The following is an 18,641-nucleotide window of genomic DNA, read 5'->3' as shown; positions in this document are numbered from 1 at the left end:
CGATTTTTTATTCTTTTTTTACAGGGGTATGGTACCCAGGGCCTGGAGGACAGTCTCCTCTCCTCCACACCGTGGGTACCAACCGCACATGAGACGCTTAACTTCCCGCATGGTGGGCATAGCCACATGCGGGAAGTAAGCGATTCTCATGCATTCCTATGGGTGCGGAATCGCGGCAATTCTTTGCGATTCCGCACAAAGAATGAGCATGCTGCGATTTTTTCCGCGATGCGATTCCGCCGCGGAAAAAAGCGCAGCATTAGCACAGCATGTGCGGAATCCCATAGGAATGCATGGGGTGCGTTCTGTACACGATTTTTAAGCGTTTTCGCAACGTTTTCGCGCCGAAAATCGCGGCAAAAACACTTAAAAATCGCTACGTGTGCACACAGCCTAAGGGGCCTTATTCCCTCATTGTGTTTTCAAATGTTGATCGGGAATGAGAAAAGCGCCGTCAAGTGGCTAAAATTCCTGGGGGTGACAACTTTACATGACACCAGACACACTGAGGGTAGATCCAGCTATAAGCAGGGTGTCACAGGAACAATATCTGGTATCGCTGTAATCATAAAGACCTGATGAATAAATCGGTCTTCTCACTTTTACCGCATGGTGAACAGCGCAAAAAAATAAAAATAAAAAAAATTACTGAATTGCTGTTTTTTTTCATTCTGTGTCTACAAAATCTGAATAAAAAGGGATGAAAAAACATTGTGTGTCCCAAAATGGTACCAAACAAATCTTCAACTTGTCTCACAAAATGTAAGCCCTCATACAGCTCTGTTTGCCAAACAATAAAAAAGTTACAGCTCTCAAGAATATGGCGAGAAAATAACTATTTTTTTTTTTTTTTTATAAAAAAGCATGTTCACTCTGTGATACCAGCAAAACCTATAAAAAATGTATAAATCTGGTATCGCATCGACCCCAACAATAAACCCCCCCTTATCACTTACAGTCATATGTAAAAGTTTGGGCACCCCTATTAATGTTAACCTTTTTTCTTTATAACAATTTTGGTTTTTGCAACAGCTATTTCAGTTTCATATATCTAATAACTGATGAACTCAGTTATATTTCTGGATTCAAATGAGGTTTATTGTACTAACAGAAAATGTGAAATCTGCATTTCAACAAAATTTGACTGGTGCAAAAGTATGGGCACCTCAACATAAAAGTGACATTAATATTTCGTAGATCCTCCTTTTGCAACAGTAACAGCCTCTAGTCGCTTACTGTAGATATTAATGAGTTCCTGGATCCTGGATGAAGGTATTTGTGACCATTCCTGTTTACAAAACAATTCCAGTTCAGTTAAGTTTGATGGTTGCCGAGCATGGACAGCCCGCTTCAAATCATCCCACAGATGTTCAATGATATTCAGGTCTGGGGACTGGGATGGCCATTCTAGAACATTATAATTGTTCCTCTGCATGAATGCCAGAGTAGATTTGGAGCGGTGTTTTGGATCATTGTTTTGCTGAAATATCCATCCCCTGCGTAACTACAACTTCGTCACTGATTCTTGCACATTATTGTCAAGAATCTGCTGATACTGAGTTGAATCCATGCGACCCTCAACTTTAACAAGATTCCCGGTGCCGGCATTGGCCACACAGCCCCAAAGCATGATGGAACCTCCACCAAATTTTACTGTGGGTAGCAAGTGTTTTTCTTGGAATGCTGTGTTTTTTAGCCTTCATGCATAACGCCTTTTTGTATGACCAAACAACTCAATCTTTGTTTCATCAGTCCACAGGACCTTCTTCCAAAATGAAACTGGCTTGTCCAAATGTGCTTTTGCATACCTCAGGTGACTCTGTTTGTGGCGTGCTTGCAGAAACGGCTTCTTTCTCATCACTCTCCCATACAGCTTCTCCTTGTGCAAAGTGCGCTGTATTGTTGACCGATGCGCAGTGACACCATCTGCAGCAAGATGATGCTGCAGGTCTTTGGAGGTGGTCTGTGGATTGTCCTTGACTGTTCTCACCATTCTTCTTCTCTGCCTTTCTGATATTTTTCTTGGCCTGCCACTTCTGGGCTTAACAAGAACTGTACCTGTGTTCTTCCATTTCCTTACTATGTTCCTCACAGTGGAAACTGACAGGTTAAATCTCTGAGACAACTTTTTGTATCCTTCCCCTGAAAAGCTATGTTGAATAATCTTTGTTTTCAGATCATTTGAGAGTTGTTTTGAGGAGCTCATGATGCCACTCTCCATAGGAGAATCAAATAGGAGAACTACTTGCAAGTGGTCACCTTAAATACCTTTTCTCATGATTTGATACACCTGGCTATGAAGTTCAAAGCTCAATGAGGTTATAAAACCAATTTAGTGCTTCAGGAAGTCAGTAAAAAGTAGTTAGGAGTGTTCAAATCAAGAAAATGCATTTGCACCGGTCAAATTTTGTTTAAATGCAGATTGCACATTTTCTGTTAGTACAATAAACCTCATTTGAATCCAGAAATATAACTGAGTCCATCAGTTATTAGATATATAAAACTGAAATAGCTGTTGCAAAAAAGAAAATTGTTATAAAGAAAAAAGGTTAACATTAATAGGGGTGCCCAAACATTAACATATGACTGTATATTGCAGGGTGAGCCGCACAAAAATAAAAACTATTCTTGTACTGCTGTCTATATGTTCATTCTATCTCCCAAAAACTGATACAAGGATTGGTTCACATTTATCCTGCAATCTCCGCTGAAGCGCTTATGTCAGGATTACTGTGTAAATTCCCCAATCGAATTGAATTTTTGTGGATTTACAAGCAAATCCCGACATAAGTGCTCAGAGTAGAACAAAAAATATGACTCCAGCCTTATACTGGAAGTGATCAAAAACTGTTATGTACCACAAAATGTTACCAATAAAAAACATACTTTATCCTGCACAAAACCAGCCCGCACTCAGGTCCGTAATCTGTCACTGGAAATATCTGGATACACATGATGAGAGCATTATACTGCCTCTGTACAAATCTCTGGTTAGACCGCACATGGAGTACTGTGTACAGTTTTGGGCATCGGTGCTCAGGAAGGATATAATGGAACTAGAGCGAGGGCAACAAAATTAATAAAGGGGATGGGGGAACTACAATACCCAGAGAGATTAGCAAAATTAGGATTATTTCGTCTATAAAAAAGATGACTGAGGGGCGATCTAATAACCATGTATAAGTATATAAGGGGACAATACAAATATCTCTCCAAGGATCTGTTTATACCAAGGAAGGTGACGGTCACAAGGAGGCATTCTCTGCGTCTGGAGGCGAGAAGGATTTTCCACCAACATAGAAGAGGATTCTTTACAGTTAGGGCAGTGAGAATCTGGAATTCCTTGCCTGAGGAGGTGGTGATGGCGAACTCAGTAGAGGGGTTCAAGAGAGGCCTGTAAGTCTTCCTGGGGCGTAACAATATTGTATCTTACAGTGATTAGGTTCTTTAGAAGGACGTAGATCTGGGGATTTATTCTGACAGATGGACAAAAGTCTATTTTCGGCCTTGCTAACTATGTTGCTAATATAGGGGTCTTTCACGTTACTGGTAGAACAAGGACTGTGGAAAAGTGAAATGGCTTCTCACCCCCTCAAATAAAATCTAGTAAATTCTGCGCTAACAAATCCAAATGCCTCCTCCTTCTGAGCCTCACTGTGTCTAAACCACACTAAGCAGACACGTTTGACATTATTGTAATGAAGGGAAGGCACTTAATTTATGTGTGCGTATCACCAAAAGCACAATCTGGGCACAATGTATGGGGGCGTTACAATAAATGGGGGCTTCTCACTGTTTGGGGACACCATGTATGGGCACTAAACTGGCATATTTGCAATTCTCTAGAAAAAAGCCTGGTGTGGATGTTATAAAGTAATCACTGCAGCTGTAGATGAATTCATGGAGAGGTGCAAATTCTACAGGATCTCTTTTGGGGCTTCACAAATGTCGCCCGCAAACTATTCTAGCAAAATATGTGCTCCAAAATCCATACAGTGCGCCTTCCTTCTCCGCCCTGACGTGTGGCCTAACAGTAATTTCTGACAACATATGAGGCAGCACTGCGTTCAGGAGAAATTGCGCAATAAATGACGAGTTCCAGCTACATCTATTAATCCTTGTGTAAATGACGAATTTGCAAATACAAAAATTACATTTTTAATAATAAAATGTCATATTTCCACATCCCAATGTTATAAAATTCTGTGAGGCACGTGTGGGTTCAAAATACTCACTACAGCGCTAGATGAATCCCTTAAGTGATGAAGGTCATTATGGGGTCACCTGGGGGGGAGGGGTTTCTGCTGTTCTGACAACTTAGGGCTCGGCTAACGGAACCCGCAATCTATTCAAACGAAATCTGCGTTCTAAAATCCGAGTAGCGCTCCTTCCCATCCGATCCCTGCCGAGTGCTCACAGTAGTGTGCAACCGCATATGAGGTCCTGCCACGTTCATTAAAAATTGCATAGCAAACTATGGGTCCATTTTATCCTATTACCCCTTGTGGAAATTATAAATTTGGGGCTAAAACAGTATTTTAGAGGGAAAAAAAATATTTTTTTTGTTTTCACATCAGTTTTAACCCCTTCATGACCAAGCCTGTTTTGACCTTAATCACCAGGCCATTTTTTGCAATTCTGACCAGTGTCGCTTTATGAGGTAATAACTCAGGAACGCTTCAACACATCCTAACCATTCCGAGACTGTTTTTTCGTGACATATTGGGCTTCATGTTAGTGGTAAATTCAGGTCGATAATTTGCGATAATTTGCATTTATTTGTAAAAAATAAAAAAAAAAAAAAAAAAAAAAATGGAAATTTGGCGAAAATGTCATAATTTTCAAATTTTTAATTTTAATTCTGTTAAACCAGAGAGTCATGTGGCACAAAATACTTAACATTTCCCACATGTCTACTTTACATTAGCACAATTTTGGAAACAACATTTTTCTGTTAGGAAGTTATAAGGGATAAAAGTTGACCAGCAATTTCTCATTTTTACAACAAAATTTACAAAACCATTTTTTTAGGGACCACCTCACATTTGAAGTCACTTTGAGGGGTCTATATGGCAGAAAATACCCAAAAGTGACACCATTCTAAAAACTTCACCCCTCAAGCTACTCAAAACTACATTCAAGAAGATTATTAACCCTTCAGGTGCTTCACAGGAACTAAAGCAAGTTGGAAGGAAAAAATGGATATTTTAATTTTTCCAACAAAAATTTTCTTTTAGCATCAATTTTTTCATTTTCACATGGGCAACAGGATAAAACGGATCCTAAAATCTGTTGAGCAATTTCTCCTGAGTACGCCGATACCTCATATGTGGTCATAAACCACTGTTTGGGCGCATGGCAGGGCTCAGAAGGGAAGGAGCGCCATTTGACTTTTTGAATGGAAAATATGCTGGAATATTTAGCGGTTGCCATGTCGCGTTTGGAGAGCCCCTGTGTGCATAAACATTGGAGCTCCCCCAGAAGTGACCCCATTTTGGAAACTAGATCCTCCAAGGAACTTATCTAGATGCATAATGAGCACTTTGAACCCCCAGGTGCTTCACAAATTGATCCGTAAAAAATAAAAGTACTTTTTTTTCACAAAAAAATTTTTTTAGCCTCAGTTTTTTCCTTTTCACATGGGCAACAGGATAAAATGGATTCTAACATTTGTTGGGCAATTTCTCCTGAGTGCACAGATACCTCATATGTGGTCATAAACCACTGTTTGGGCGCACAGCAGGGCCCGGAAGGGAAGGAGCGCCATTTGACTTTTTGAATGGAAAATTAGCTCCAATCGTTAGCGGAAACCATGTCGCATTTGGAGAGCCCCTGCGCACCTAAACATTGGAGCTCCCCCACAAGTGACCCCATTTTGGAAACTAGACTCCCGAAAGGATGTGTGGTGAGCACTTTGAACCCCCAAGTACTTCACAGAAGTTTATAATGCAGAGCAGTGAAAATAAAAAAATCATTTTTTTCCCTCAAAAATGATTTTTTTAGCCCGCTATTTTTTATTTTCACAAGGCTAACAGGAGAAATTGGACCACAAAATTTGTTGTGCAATTTGTCCTGAGTACACCGATACCCCATATGTGGGGAGGAACCACTGTTTGGAAGCATGGGAGAGCTCAGAAGGGAAGGAGCACCATTTTGGAATGCAGACTTTGATGGAATGTTCTGCGAGTGTCATGTTGCGTTTGCAGAGCCCCTGATGGGCCTAAACAGTAGAAACCCCCCACAAGTGACACCATTTTGGAAACTAGAACCCCCAAGGAGCTTATCTAGATGTGTAGTGAGCACTTTGAACCCCCAAGTGCTTCACAGAAGTTTATAACGCAGAGCCATGAAAATAATTTTTTTTTTCCTCAAAAATGATTTTTTTAGCCCACTATTTTTTATTTTCCCAAGCGTAACAGGATAAATTGGACCCCAAAAGTTGTTGTCCAGCTTGTCCTTAGTATGCTGTTACCCCATATGTGGAGGGGAACCACTGTTTGGACACACGTTGGGGCTCGGAAGGGAAGTAGTGACGTTTTGAAATGCCGACTTGATGGAATGGTCTGCGGGCATCATGTTACGTTTGCAGAGCCCCTGATGTACCTAAACAGTGGAAACCCCACCACAAGTGACCCCATTTTGGAAACTAGACCACCCAAGGAACTAATCTAAATGTGTGGTGAGCACTTTGAATCCCCAAGTGCTTCACAGAAGTTTATAACGCAGAGCCATGAAAATAAAACAAATTTTTTTCCACAAAAATAATTTTTTTAGCCCCCTATTTTTTATTTTCCCAAGGGTAACGGGAGAAATTAGACCCCCAAAGTGGGAGTAAACCACTGTTTAGGCACACGTCGGGGCTCGGAATGGAGGGAGCACTGTTTAACTTTTTGAATGCAAAATTGGCTGGAATAAATGGTGGCGCTATGTCGCGTTTGGAGACCCCGTGATGTGCCTAAACAGTGGAAACTCCTCAATTCTATCTCCAACCCTAACCCCAACACACCCCTAACCCTAATCCCAACCCTAATCATAACCCTAACCCCAACACACCCTTAACCCGAATCCCAACCCTAACCACAAGCCTAACCCTAATCCCAACCCACCCCTAAACCTAATCTTAACCCTAATTCCAACCCTAACCCTAATTCCAACCGTAACTCTAATTCCAACCCTAACCCAAATTCTAATCCTAACTCCAACCCTAACCCTAATGGAAAAATAAAAATATTTTCTTTATTTTATTTGTTCCTACATATGGGGGTGATAAGGGGGGGTGGTGATTTACTTTTTTTTTATTTTGATCACTGTGGGGGGGAGGGGGGCAGATTACGACGACGGTTGCCGATCGGTGCCGTCAGTCGGTGGCGGCAGCCGATTGGCGCTTCCAGTCGGTGGGGGGGGGGGGGGGCTGATCAGTGTCTCCAGCCATGGCCGATGCTATTGCATCGGCCATGGCTGGATGGTAATATTTCACCAAATTTCATTGGTGAAATATTACAATCGCTCTGATTGGCTGTTTCACTTTTCACAGCCAATCAGAGCGATTGTAGGCACGTGGGGGTTAAGTCACGCCCCCTGGGGTTAACTTTGAAGGGTCCTCTGCGGGGGGGCTTTAAAGTCATGACGCCACATAGGTGTCATTGGTCATAATGGCACAGGTTTTCATGACGCCTATGTGGCGTCATTGGTCGGGAAGGGGTTAAAGTTTTGTGAATCACTTGTAGGTTAAAAATGCTTAGTACACCCCTAGACAAATTTCTTGATGGGGTCTCATTTCCAAAATATGGAAATATGGCAATTTGTGGGGGGTTCTTGCTGCTTTGGCATGTCAGGGGCTCTGCAAATGCAACATGGCATTCACTAACAAATTGTCACGCCGCTCACCTGGGGGCGGGATCTGGTCCCGACGTCATCTCTTCCAGAGCCGCGGTCACTCCGGGGGTCCCGCCGGGTGCGCACGCGCACCTCTCGTACCTAGGTTCCTGTCTCCTCCATGTTATGTGTGCGCTTGCGCGCTCTTCTCAGTTCGGTCTCCAGGTCAGTCCTCTCTATGGTACTGGAGGACTTGACTCGGAAGCCCTTGTGATCATGTGCTATATCAGGCTACCTCTTCCTAGGGGAGGTGCCTGATTATTGCTGTGCTTCCTGGCTTGGTCTGCCATGTCCCTGCCTGGCTGTGCGCTGTATTCGGGTCCTCTGCCTTGCACTCTGTTTTGCCTCTTGGCACACGCTCTGAACCTGCACTCTGCCTTGTACTCGGTTGTGCCTCCTGGCACACGCTCTGACCCTGTGCTCTGTCTCATACTCAGTTGTGCCACCTAGCACACACTCTGATCCTGTGGTCCGTCTTATACTCAGCTGTGCCTCCTGGCACATATTCTGATCCTGTGCTCTGCCTTGTACTCAGTTGTGCCTCCTGACACACACTCTAATCCTGTGCTCTGTCCTATGCTCAGTTGTGCCTCCTGGCACACACTCTGATCCTGTGCCTTGTCTTATACTCAGTTGTGCCTCCTGGCACACGCTCTGATCCTGTACTCTGTCTCTTACTCAGTTGTGCCTCCTGGAACACGCTCCAATCCTATAGTCTGTCTTATGCTCAGTTGTGCCTTCTGGCACACACTCTGCTACACCTCCTGGCACATCTGCTGCCTAACTCAGTACTCTGACGTGCTCCTTTGCACACATCCTGCTTTGCTCACACCCGGACGTATTATTCGCTGCATGCCATACGTGTCCCCGTGTACACGCCTTGTGTTCCCGAGTACACCCAGTACCGTCCTGTACACCACGTGTTCCTGTGTCCACGCTTTACACGTTCCTGCAGACACACTCACTCGTGTCTCCTGTGAGCCGGCCACCTGGTGCCAGCAGTCGTGGTATCTCACCCCCTGGGGCTTGCCCCTGACACTCCCTGTATAGGGGGTGGTCCTCACTAGGTCAGCTCACCCTGGGAGGGTTGGTGCCATGGCCCAGAGGGTCCACTCCAGGAGTCGTCACACAAATCCAGAAAAAATTATGCTCCAAAAATGAAATAGTGCTCTTGGCTTTCCCAGTTTTGCTGTCGGCCTAAACAGCAGTTTTTGACCACACATGGGGAATCTTTGTGTTTGGAAGAATTTGCATTACAAATTATGGGGTCGGTCCATTTTTTCCAATTATCCATTGTAAAAAATACAAATTTGGGGCTAAAACTAACATGCTAGCAAAAAAAAAAAAAAAACCAACAAAAAAAATAGTTTTCATTTTCACATCCACATTTGAAAAAGTTTGGTGAAACACCTAGGGGTTTAAAGGGAATCTGTCATCCCTTTTTTGAGGTATCATATAATGATATCATTCAATTGTGTGTCACATAAGGATTCTCTTAGTACTTTTGCTTCCCCCTGACCCCGCACCTTTCATGCATACATTTTTTATATCGGTTCAGATGTGTGTTAACTGCCGCAATCCGGTCCGATGGGCGGGGCTTATTCACCTGCTCCCCCCTCCCTGTCTTGCTCTACGCAAGAAGAAGTGCATAGATCATGACAGTAACGGGGGGGGGGGGGGGGGAGCAGGTGAATAAGCCCCGCCACGTGTTCGGTCCGATGGGTGTCGCCGCCCCGTCCGGCGCCTCCCTTCTTCATGTGATGACGTCCTCTTCTCCCGTCCTGTAATGGCTCCGGCGCAGACGCATTGCTCTGCCCTGTTGAGGGCAGAGCAGAATTCTGCAGTGCGCAGGCGCCAGACCTCTCCTGACGCCTGCGCACTGCAGGACTCTGCTCTGCCCTCAACAGGGCAGAGCAGTGCGCCTGCGCCGGAAACATTACAGGACGGGAGAAGAGGACGTCATTGTATGAAGAAGGGAGGCGCCGGACGGGACGGAGACACCCATCGGACCGCCCACCTCGGTGAGTATAATATAACGTGTTTTTCTTCTCTTTCAGGTTACATCGGGGGCTTATCTACAGCATTACAGAATGCTGTAGATAAGCCCCCGATGTCTATGCCGGCAGCTAATAGAGGCTAAAAAGGGTGACAGATTCCCTTTAAAGGGAACCTGTCAGGAGGATTATGCATAGTAACCTACACACAGTGTCAAGTCGGAGCCGTTATATGAATAAAATGATACCTTGGTTGATGAAATCAGTCTTGTGCTTCTCTTTTAATCCTTAATTTTACTTTTTAGTTAATGATATGCTTGTGTCCTAAGGCAGGGTTCATGTATGTGGTGCACTGATCCTTAAGTGACCTGCCCCCTAGTTTGATGCTATTGTAAAAGTGCCTCCACTGGCTCCTAGCTGCTGCAGACAAAATGAAATTACACTACATCAAAATGGTGCCGTGGGCTGCGCCTGCGCACTAGCATCTATTGCGTACCGACAGATGCTACTGCACAAGCGCCTCCACCTGCTCCTTGTTGCTGCAGCCAAAAAAACTTACACTACAACAAAATGGCGCTGGAGGCAGCGCATGCGCAGTAATATCTATTGCGTACCGATAGATGCTACTGCACAAGCGCCTCCACCTGCTCCTTGTTGCTGCAGCCAAAAAAACTTACACTACAACAAAATGGCGCTGGAGGCAGCGCATGCGCAGTAATATCTATTGCGTACCGATAGGCGCTTGTTCAGTAGCATCTATCGGTACGCGATAGATGCTAATGTGCAGGCGCAGCCCACGGCACCATTTTGATGTAATGCAATTTCATTTTGTCTGCAGCAATTAGGAGCTAGCGAAGGCACTTGTGCAGTAGTATCTATCAGAACGCGATAGATGCTAATGCGCAACCGACGATGCCATTTTGATGGTGATTTTTGTTTCTTTTCAAGAGCGCAAGATAATAGGCACTGACTAACTTCATTTTGATTGTGACAGTTTTTTATTTTTTTTTTAAATACACACATTAGCATATTCATTATGCAAACTAGGGGGCAAGTCACTGAGGGAGCAGTGACCTGCAGCAGCCTGCATTAGGAATGCCTTATCAGAGCACCACATACATGAACTCTGCCTTAGGACACGAGCATATCATTAACTAAAAATAAGGATTAAAAAAAGAATTTCATCAACAAAGGTATCATTTTATTCAGTATGACGGCCCCAACCTTACACTGTGTATAGGTTACTATGCACAGCCCTGCTGACAGGGGCACTTTAACAAGCTCAACACAGCCCTTAAATGAATGCTTTGATAGGTCTACTTTCTAAAATGGGGTCACCTGCGGAGGGTTCTGCTGTTTTGCTACCTCAGGGGTTCTCCAAATGAAATATAGTGTCTGCAATCTATTGCAGCTAAATTTACACTCCAAATACCAAATCTCCATTCCAAGCCTTGCCTTGTGTCCAAACAGAACTTTTTGTGGGGTATCTTTATGCTCAGATGCTCAGAAGAAAGTAGGTAACAAACTTTGCGAACTGCTTTTTTATGTTACTTCTGGAAAAAGTGAAAAATTTGGACCAAAAGGAACATTTCTGTGAATAAAAAATAAAATGTGTGACAGTCCTTATTCTGACCTCCCATGCGTGCACCGTTACAGCGGTATCGGTACCCGCTCTCCCGGTGCTCACGTGACCATCTTACATCACACAAGCTGTGCACACTGTTCCCACCTTCGGACAAATGGAACATCAAAAGGAAGTCAGAAAGCAGCCGCAGCCCTTACTTCCTGTTGATGTTCAATTCATCTGAGATACAGAATCTCCAGTCAGCTCTTCAAAGTACTTTTTCTGAGGTACCACAGCATTTGAGCGTAAAACATGCACAACTGCAATAATGCAGACTGTGACTCATACAGCCACTGGTTCTGGCAGCATGAATCAGCTGACACGTTCCCATTAAATCCTGAACAACCTGTCTAATCTCATAATCGGGTGAGTTTCTATTAGGTATGATCCAGACTGGACCAGGGTAATGTAGTGGATGTTGCCTATCTGGACTTTTCAAAGGTATTTTAAGACCATGTAGAAGGCGTTAATTCGCCGAATCACCTGGTCTGAGAGGCTAAACCCCCCCTTCCCCTAATCTATTTATCTACTGTCCAGAAGTGTGGATTTATTTTATGATGGACTTTAATAATAAAAAATCTTTGCTAAAGCAAGAAAAAAGTTAAAATTTTGTATCCTGGATTTTGTCTGCTGGAGTTTAAAGTTACATTTTTTTATTTTATACAGTGCCACATAAAAGGATGGTGCATAGAGCTGAGTGACTATGGGAAAATATGTGTAACTGGGTTAACAAATGTCTCTTAACCCCTTCACCCCCAAGGGTGGTTTGCACGTTCATGACCGGGCCAATTTTTACAATTCTGACCACTGTACCTTTATGAGGTCATAACTCTGGAACGCTTCCATGGATCCCGGTGATTCTGACATTGTTTTCTCGTGACATATTGTACTTCATGTTAGTGGTAAAATTTCATTCAAATAACTTGCGTTTATTTGTGAAAAAAATGGAAATTTGGCAAAAATTTTGAAAATTTCGCAATTTTCCAACTTTGAATTTTTATGCCCTTAAATCACAGAGATACGGCACACAAAAAACTTGATAAGTAACATTTCCCACATGTTTACTTTACATCAGCACAATTTTGGAACCAAAATTTTTTTTTTGTTAGGAAGTTATAAGGGTTAAAAGTCGACCAGCGATTTCTCATTTTTACAACACCATTTTATTTTTAGGACCACATCACATTTGAAGCCACTTTGAGGGGTCTATATGATAGAAAATACCCAAAAGTGACACCATTCTAAAAACTGAACCCCTTAAGGTGCTCAAAACCACATTCAAGAAGTTTATTAACCCATTAGGTGCGTCACAGGAATTTTTTTGAATATTTAAAAAGAAATGAACATCTAACTTTTTTTCACACAAAAAATACTTCAGGTTCAATTTTTTTTTATTTTACCAAGGGTAACAGGTGAAATTGGACTGCAAAAGTTATTGTGCAATTTGTCCTGAGTACGCTGATACTTGATTTGTGGGGGGAACGACTGTTTCGGCGCATGGCAGAGCTCAGAATGGAAGGAGCGCCGTTTGACTTTTTCAATGCAAAATTGGCTGGAATTCAGATCGGACGCCATGTCACGTTTGGAGAGTCCCTGATGTACCTAAACAGTGGAAACCCCCTACAAGTGACCCCATTTTGGAAACTAGACCCCCCAAGGAACTTATCTAGATATGTGGTGAGAACTCTGAACCCACAAGGGCTTTACAGAAGTTTATAACGTACAGCAGTACAATTAAAAAATCATATTTTTTCCACAAAAATGATCTTTTCACCCCAATTTTTATTTTCCCAAGGGTAACAGGACCCTAAAAGTTATTGTGCAATTTGTCCTGAGTATGCTGATACCCCACATGTGGGGGTAAACCACTATTTGGGCGCATGGCAGAGCTCGGAAGGGAAGCAGCGCCATTTGATGTTTTTGGCTGGAATTGAGATCGGACATCATGTCGCGATTGGAAAACCCCTGATGTACCAAAACAGTGGAAACCCCCCACAAATGACACCATTTTGGAAACTAGACCCCCTAAGGAACTTATCTAGATGTGTGGTGAGAACTTTGAACCCCCAAGGGTTTCACAGAAGTTTATAACATAAAGCCGTACAATTAAAAAAATCATATTTTTTCCACAAAAATGATCTTTTCACCCTCAATTCTTATTTTTCCAAGGGTAACAGCACCCTAAAAGTTATTGTGCAATTTGTCCTGAGTACGCTGATACCCCACATGTGGGGGTAAACCACTATTTGGGCGCATGGCAGAGCTCGGATGGGAAGCAGCGCCATTTGACGTTTTTGGCTGGAATTGAGATCGGACACCATGTCGCGATTGGAAAACCCCTGATGTACCTAAACAGTGGAAACCCCCCACAAATGACACCATTTTGTAAACTAGACCCCCCAAGGAATTTATCTAGATGTGTGGTGAGCACTTTGAACCCCCCAGTGCTTCACAGAAGTTTATAACGCCCGGGCGTGAAAATAAAAAATTCGCATTTTTTCCACAAACATGATCTTTTAGTCACCATTTTTTTTATTTTCCCAAGGGTAACAGGAGAAATTGAACCCCAAAAGTTGTTGTCCAATTTGTCCTGAGTACGCTGACACCCCATATGTGGGAGAAAACTACTGTATGGACACACGTCAGGGCTCGGAAGGGAAGTAGTGACGTTTTGGAATGCAGGAATGCAGACATTGATGGAATGGTCTGCGGGTGTCATGTTGCCTTTGGAGAGCCCCTAATGTACCTAAACAGTGGAAACCCCCCACAAATGACCCCATTTTGGAAACTAGACCCCCTAAGGAACTTATCTAGATGTGAGGTGAGCACTTTGAACCCCCAAGGGCTTCACAGAAGTTTATAATGCCCGGGCATGAAAATAAAAAAAATCGTATTTTTTCCACAAACATGATCAATTAGTCCCCAATTTTTTCATTTTCCCAAGGGTAACAGGAGAAATTGAGAAATTGGACCCCAAAAGTTGTTGTCCAATTTGTCATGAGTACGCTGACACCCCATATGTGGGAGAAAACTACTGTATGGACACACGTCAGGGCTCGGAAGGGAAGTAGTGACGTTTTGGAATGCAGACATTGATGGAATGGTCTGCGGGTGTCATGTTGCCTTTGGAGAGCCCCTAATGTACCTAAACAGTGGAAACCCCCCACAAATGACCCCATTTTGGAAACTAGACCCCCTAAGGAACTTATCTAGATGTGAGGTGAGCACTTTGAACCCCCAAGGGCTTCACAGAAGTTTATAATGCCCGGGCATGAAAATAAAAAAATCGTATTTTTTCCACAAACATGATCAATTAGTCCCCAATTTTTTCATTTTCCCAAGGGTAACAGGAGAAATTGGACCCCAAAAGTTGTTGTCCAATTTGTCATGAGTACGCTGACACCCCATATGTGGGAGAAAACTACTGTATGGACACACGTCAGGGCTCGGAAGGGAAGTAGTGACGTTTTGGAATGCAGACTTTGATGGAATGGTCTGCGGGTGTCATGTGCGTTTGGAGAGCCCCTGATGTACCTAAACTATTGAAACTCCCCACAAGTGACCCCATTTTGGACACTAGACTCCCTCACGGAACTTATCTAGATGTGTGGTGAGCACTTTGAACCCCCAAGTGCTTCACAGAAGTTTATAACGCTCGGACGTGAAAATAAAAAAATCATTTTTTTCCACAAAAATGATATTTTTGCCCCCAAATTTTTATTTTCCTAAGGGTAACAGGAGAAATTGGACCCCAAAAATTGTTTTGCAATTTGTTCTGAGTAGGCTGATACCCTACATGTGGGGGTAAAACACTGTTTGGGCGCATGGCAGAGCTTGGAAGGGAAGGAGCACCATATGACTTCTTCAACTCAGAATTGGCTGAAATTGAGATCAGACGCAATGTTGCATTTGGAGAGCCCCTGATGTGCCCAAACAGTGGAAACCCCCAATTCTAACTCCAACCCGAACCCCAACACACCCCTAACCCTAATCTCAGCCCTAGCCCTAACCCTAGCCCTAATGGAAAAATGGAAATAAATACATTTTTTTAATTTTATTATTTTTCCCTAACTAAGGGGGTGATAACGGGGGGTTTGATTTACTATTTGTGGCGGTTTTTATGTTTGGCAGCTGTCGCACGCTAAAAGACGCTTTTTATTGTAAAAATAGTTTTTGCATCACCACATATTGAGAGCTATAATTTTTCCGTATTTTGACCCACCGAGTCATGTGAGGTCTTATTTTTTGCGAGACGAGTTGACGTTCTTATCGGTACCATTTTCGGGCACGTGACATTTTTTGATCGCTTTTTATTCCGATTTTTGGGATGCAGAATGAACAAAAACCAGCGTTTCATGAATTTCTTTTGGGGGGGTGCGTTTACACCGTTCCGCGTGCAGTAAAATTGATAAAGCGGTTTTATTTTTTGGGTCAGTACGGTTACAGCGATACCTCATTTATGTAGTTTTTTTATGTTTTGTCGGTTTTATGCAATGAAAACTATTTTATATAAAAAATAATTATTTTTGCATCGCTTTATTCTGCGAGCTATAACTTTTTTACTTTTTCGCTGATGATGCTGTGTGGCGGCTCGTTTTTTGCGGGACATGATGACGTTTTCAGCGGTACCATGGATATTTATATGCGTCTTTTTGATCGCGCGTTATTACACTTTTTGTTTGGCGGTATGATAATAAATCATTATTTTCTGCTTCGTTTTTTATTTTTATTTTTTAAGGGGTTCGCTAAAGGGGTTAACTAATGGGACAGTTTTATAGGGCAGGTCGTTACGGACGCGGCGATACCTAATATGTGTACTTTTATTGTTTTGTTTTTTTTTTATTATTTTCAAAAAATGAATTTATTGGGGAATATTTTTTATTTTTTTTACTAATTTATTTGGCGATTTTTTTAAATTTAATTTTTAAATTTTTTTTTAATTTTTTTTTTACTTTATTACATAGTCCCAGGTGGGACATCACTGTCCTGTGACAGACCGCTGATCTGTCACAGGCATTGAAGAAGACTTCCTCTTGCCTGCGCTTTGCAGGCACTGAGGAAGCCAGCTTCCTCAGGTCCCCGAAGGCCCCCGTCGCCATCTTGGATTCGGGGGCCTGGAGGATAGGAGCCCCCCGCAGCAGCGCTGCACATTGCGCTGCCGTGGGGGGCTCAGGGAAGCACGGAGGGAGCCCCCTCCCTGCCGATGCTTCCCTTTAACTCCTGGTACACCGCGATCATGTTTGATCGCGGTGTGCAAGGGGTTAATGTGTCGGGTGTCAGCTGTGATAATCAGCTGACACCCGGCCGCGATCAGCGGCGCTCACCACGTGGGCGCCGCTGATCGCGGTAGACGTACTATCCCGTCCACGGTCATACGGGCCCGGGTACCGTGGACGGGATAGTACGTCGGATGTCAGGAAGGGGTTAATGGAACACACTTGGATTGGGTCACAGTTAACAGCGAGGTAATGCAGGGCTCTACTGTTATTAATGACCTTGCAGGGGGCAAAGAGCAGAATTTCAATGTGCAGATACTAAATTCTGCAGTAACGCTAGTTTCACACTAGCGTTCTTGGGCGCAGGGCTGCCGCCAAGCCCCCTCCGGTCAGTTCCTCCTCTGATCGCATGAGGCTGCATGCGATCAGCATATCCTATATTTAGCGTTGGATACGCTGATCCTGCACTGGTCTGATTTTGCTGTGCCTGTACCCAAAAACGCGCTGTGTTGCATTTTTGTGCTCTGGGTGCAGCGCCAGCAAAATCAGACCAGCGCACGGTCAGCGCAGGATCAGCGTATCCAACGCTAAATATAGGATATGCTGATCGCATGCAGCCTCATGCGATCAGAGGAGGAACTGTCTGGAGGGGACGCGGCCGGGGTGGGGCTTGGCAGGAGCCCTGCGCTGCTCCCAAGAACGCTAGTGTGAAACTAGCCGAAGGCAGGTAGATAATGTAATAATACAGAAGGATTTATATAAGATGGAGGCTTGTCTGAGAAATGGAAATTGACGCTTAATGTAAATAAATGTAAGGTTACGCACTTGGGCAGGGGAAATAAAAAGCATAACTATGCAAAATGCCAGAATCCTCAGTTAAACGGTCACTGAAAAAGACCTGGGAGTATGGGTGGACGACAAACTCACATTTAGTGGCCAGTGTCAGGCAGCTGCTGCAAAGGCAAATAAAATAATGGGATGCATTAAAAGAGGCATAGATGCTCATGAGGAGAACATAATTTTACCTCTATATAAGTCACTAGTGCGACCACACTTAGAATACTGTGTACAGTTCTGGTGTCCGGTGTATAAGAAAGACATAGCTGAACTGGAGCGGGTGCAGAGAAGAGCGACCAAGGTTATTAGGGAACTGGGGGGTCTGCAATACCAAGACAGGTTATTACACTTGGGGTTATTTAGTTTGCAGAATCGAAGGCTTAGGGGTGATCTTATTACAATGTACAAATGATGACAGTACAAAGACCTGCATAATGAACTCATAATCACAGATACTTTACTGTAAGAGCAGTGAGACTATGGAACTCTCTGCCAAGTGATGTTGTAATGAGTGATTCACTACTAAAATTCAAGAAGGGACTGTACTCCCAGATAAATATCTTACATGTTCCGGCTCTAGATTCAGCGATGGGACGGAAATCCAGGGAACTAGTCTGATTGTCGTATGGAGCAGGGAAGGAGCTGTTCCCCTAATATGGGGCATGGCATGGTCTTGTGCTTTCTTTCATGCAGCCGGTGTCTCTGTGATGATGATGATGTGGTTTGGGCACCAAAGTCCCTGATGATCCTGGTTGCCCTTTTCTTTGTCCTGCAGCCACACGTGTGACCGCTGCAGCCCATCGTTGGATTTGTGCCATAAACGCTGGCATCATTGCTGAAGCCTGGGACACCACCAGAGCAAGGGAGCAATAAACAAGGGACTATAAGGCAGTTCTCGTTTTAACACATTCCATGCTTTTTTAGGATTTAAAAAAAACCAACCCTGGCCAACTCTTGTACTGCCTCTCATTTCTCTCCAGCACGCGAATGTTTAATGGAGTGACTTCCCTCCTCTGCTGGGCACATAACAGGGGCTCCAGAAAAGGCCGCCGTGTACTGTGCCCAGCAGTGACTCTCCCAGATAACAGCCGTACT

At 43.6% G+C, this 18,641-nt stretch overlaps 1 protein-coding gene across 3 annotated transcripts in view; it reads right to left on the bottom strand.

Moving 5' to 3' along the window:
* The window catches only part of LOC141076097 (uncharacterized), a 63,038-nt gene that overhangs the window by 44,255 nt on the left and 142 nt on the right, over window positions 1–18,641 (bottom strand). The window contains exon 1 of one of the 3 annotated variants that reach the window (XM_073563385.1): window positions 18,112–18,622. The exons of the other annotated variants lie outside the window; for them this stretch is intronic. The gene's annotated coding sequence lies outside the window, so the exon portion shown is untranslated. Of the gene's footprint in view, window positions 1–18,111; window positions 18,623–18,641 lie in introns of those variants that run through there. 3 annotated transcript variants of the gene reach the window in all.

Source organism: Dendrobates tinctorius, unplaced genomic scaffold (assembly GCF_039654945.1).
Source record: "Dendrobates tinctorius isolate UK_male_01 unplaced genomic scaffold, ASM3965494v1 ptg000387l, whole genome shotgun sequence".
Taxonomy (NCBI): Eukaryota; Metazoa; Chordata; class Amphibia; order Anura; family Dendrobatidae; genus Dendrobates; species Dendrobates tinctorius.
Note: the sequence above shows the minus strand (reverse complement) of the source record. Positions and strands in the feature narration are given on the sequence as shown.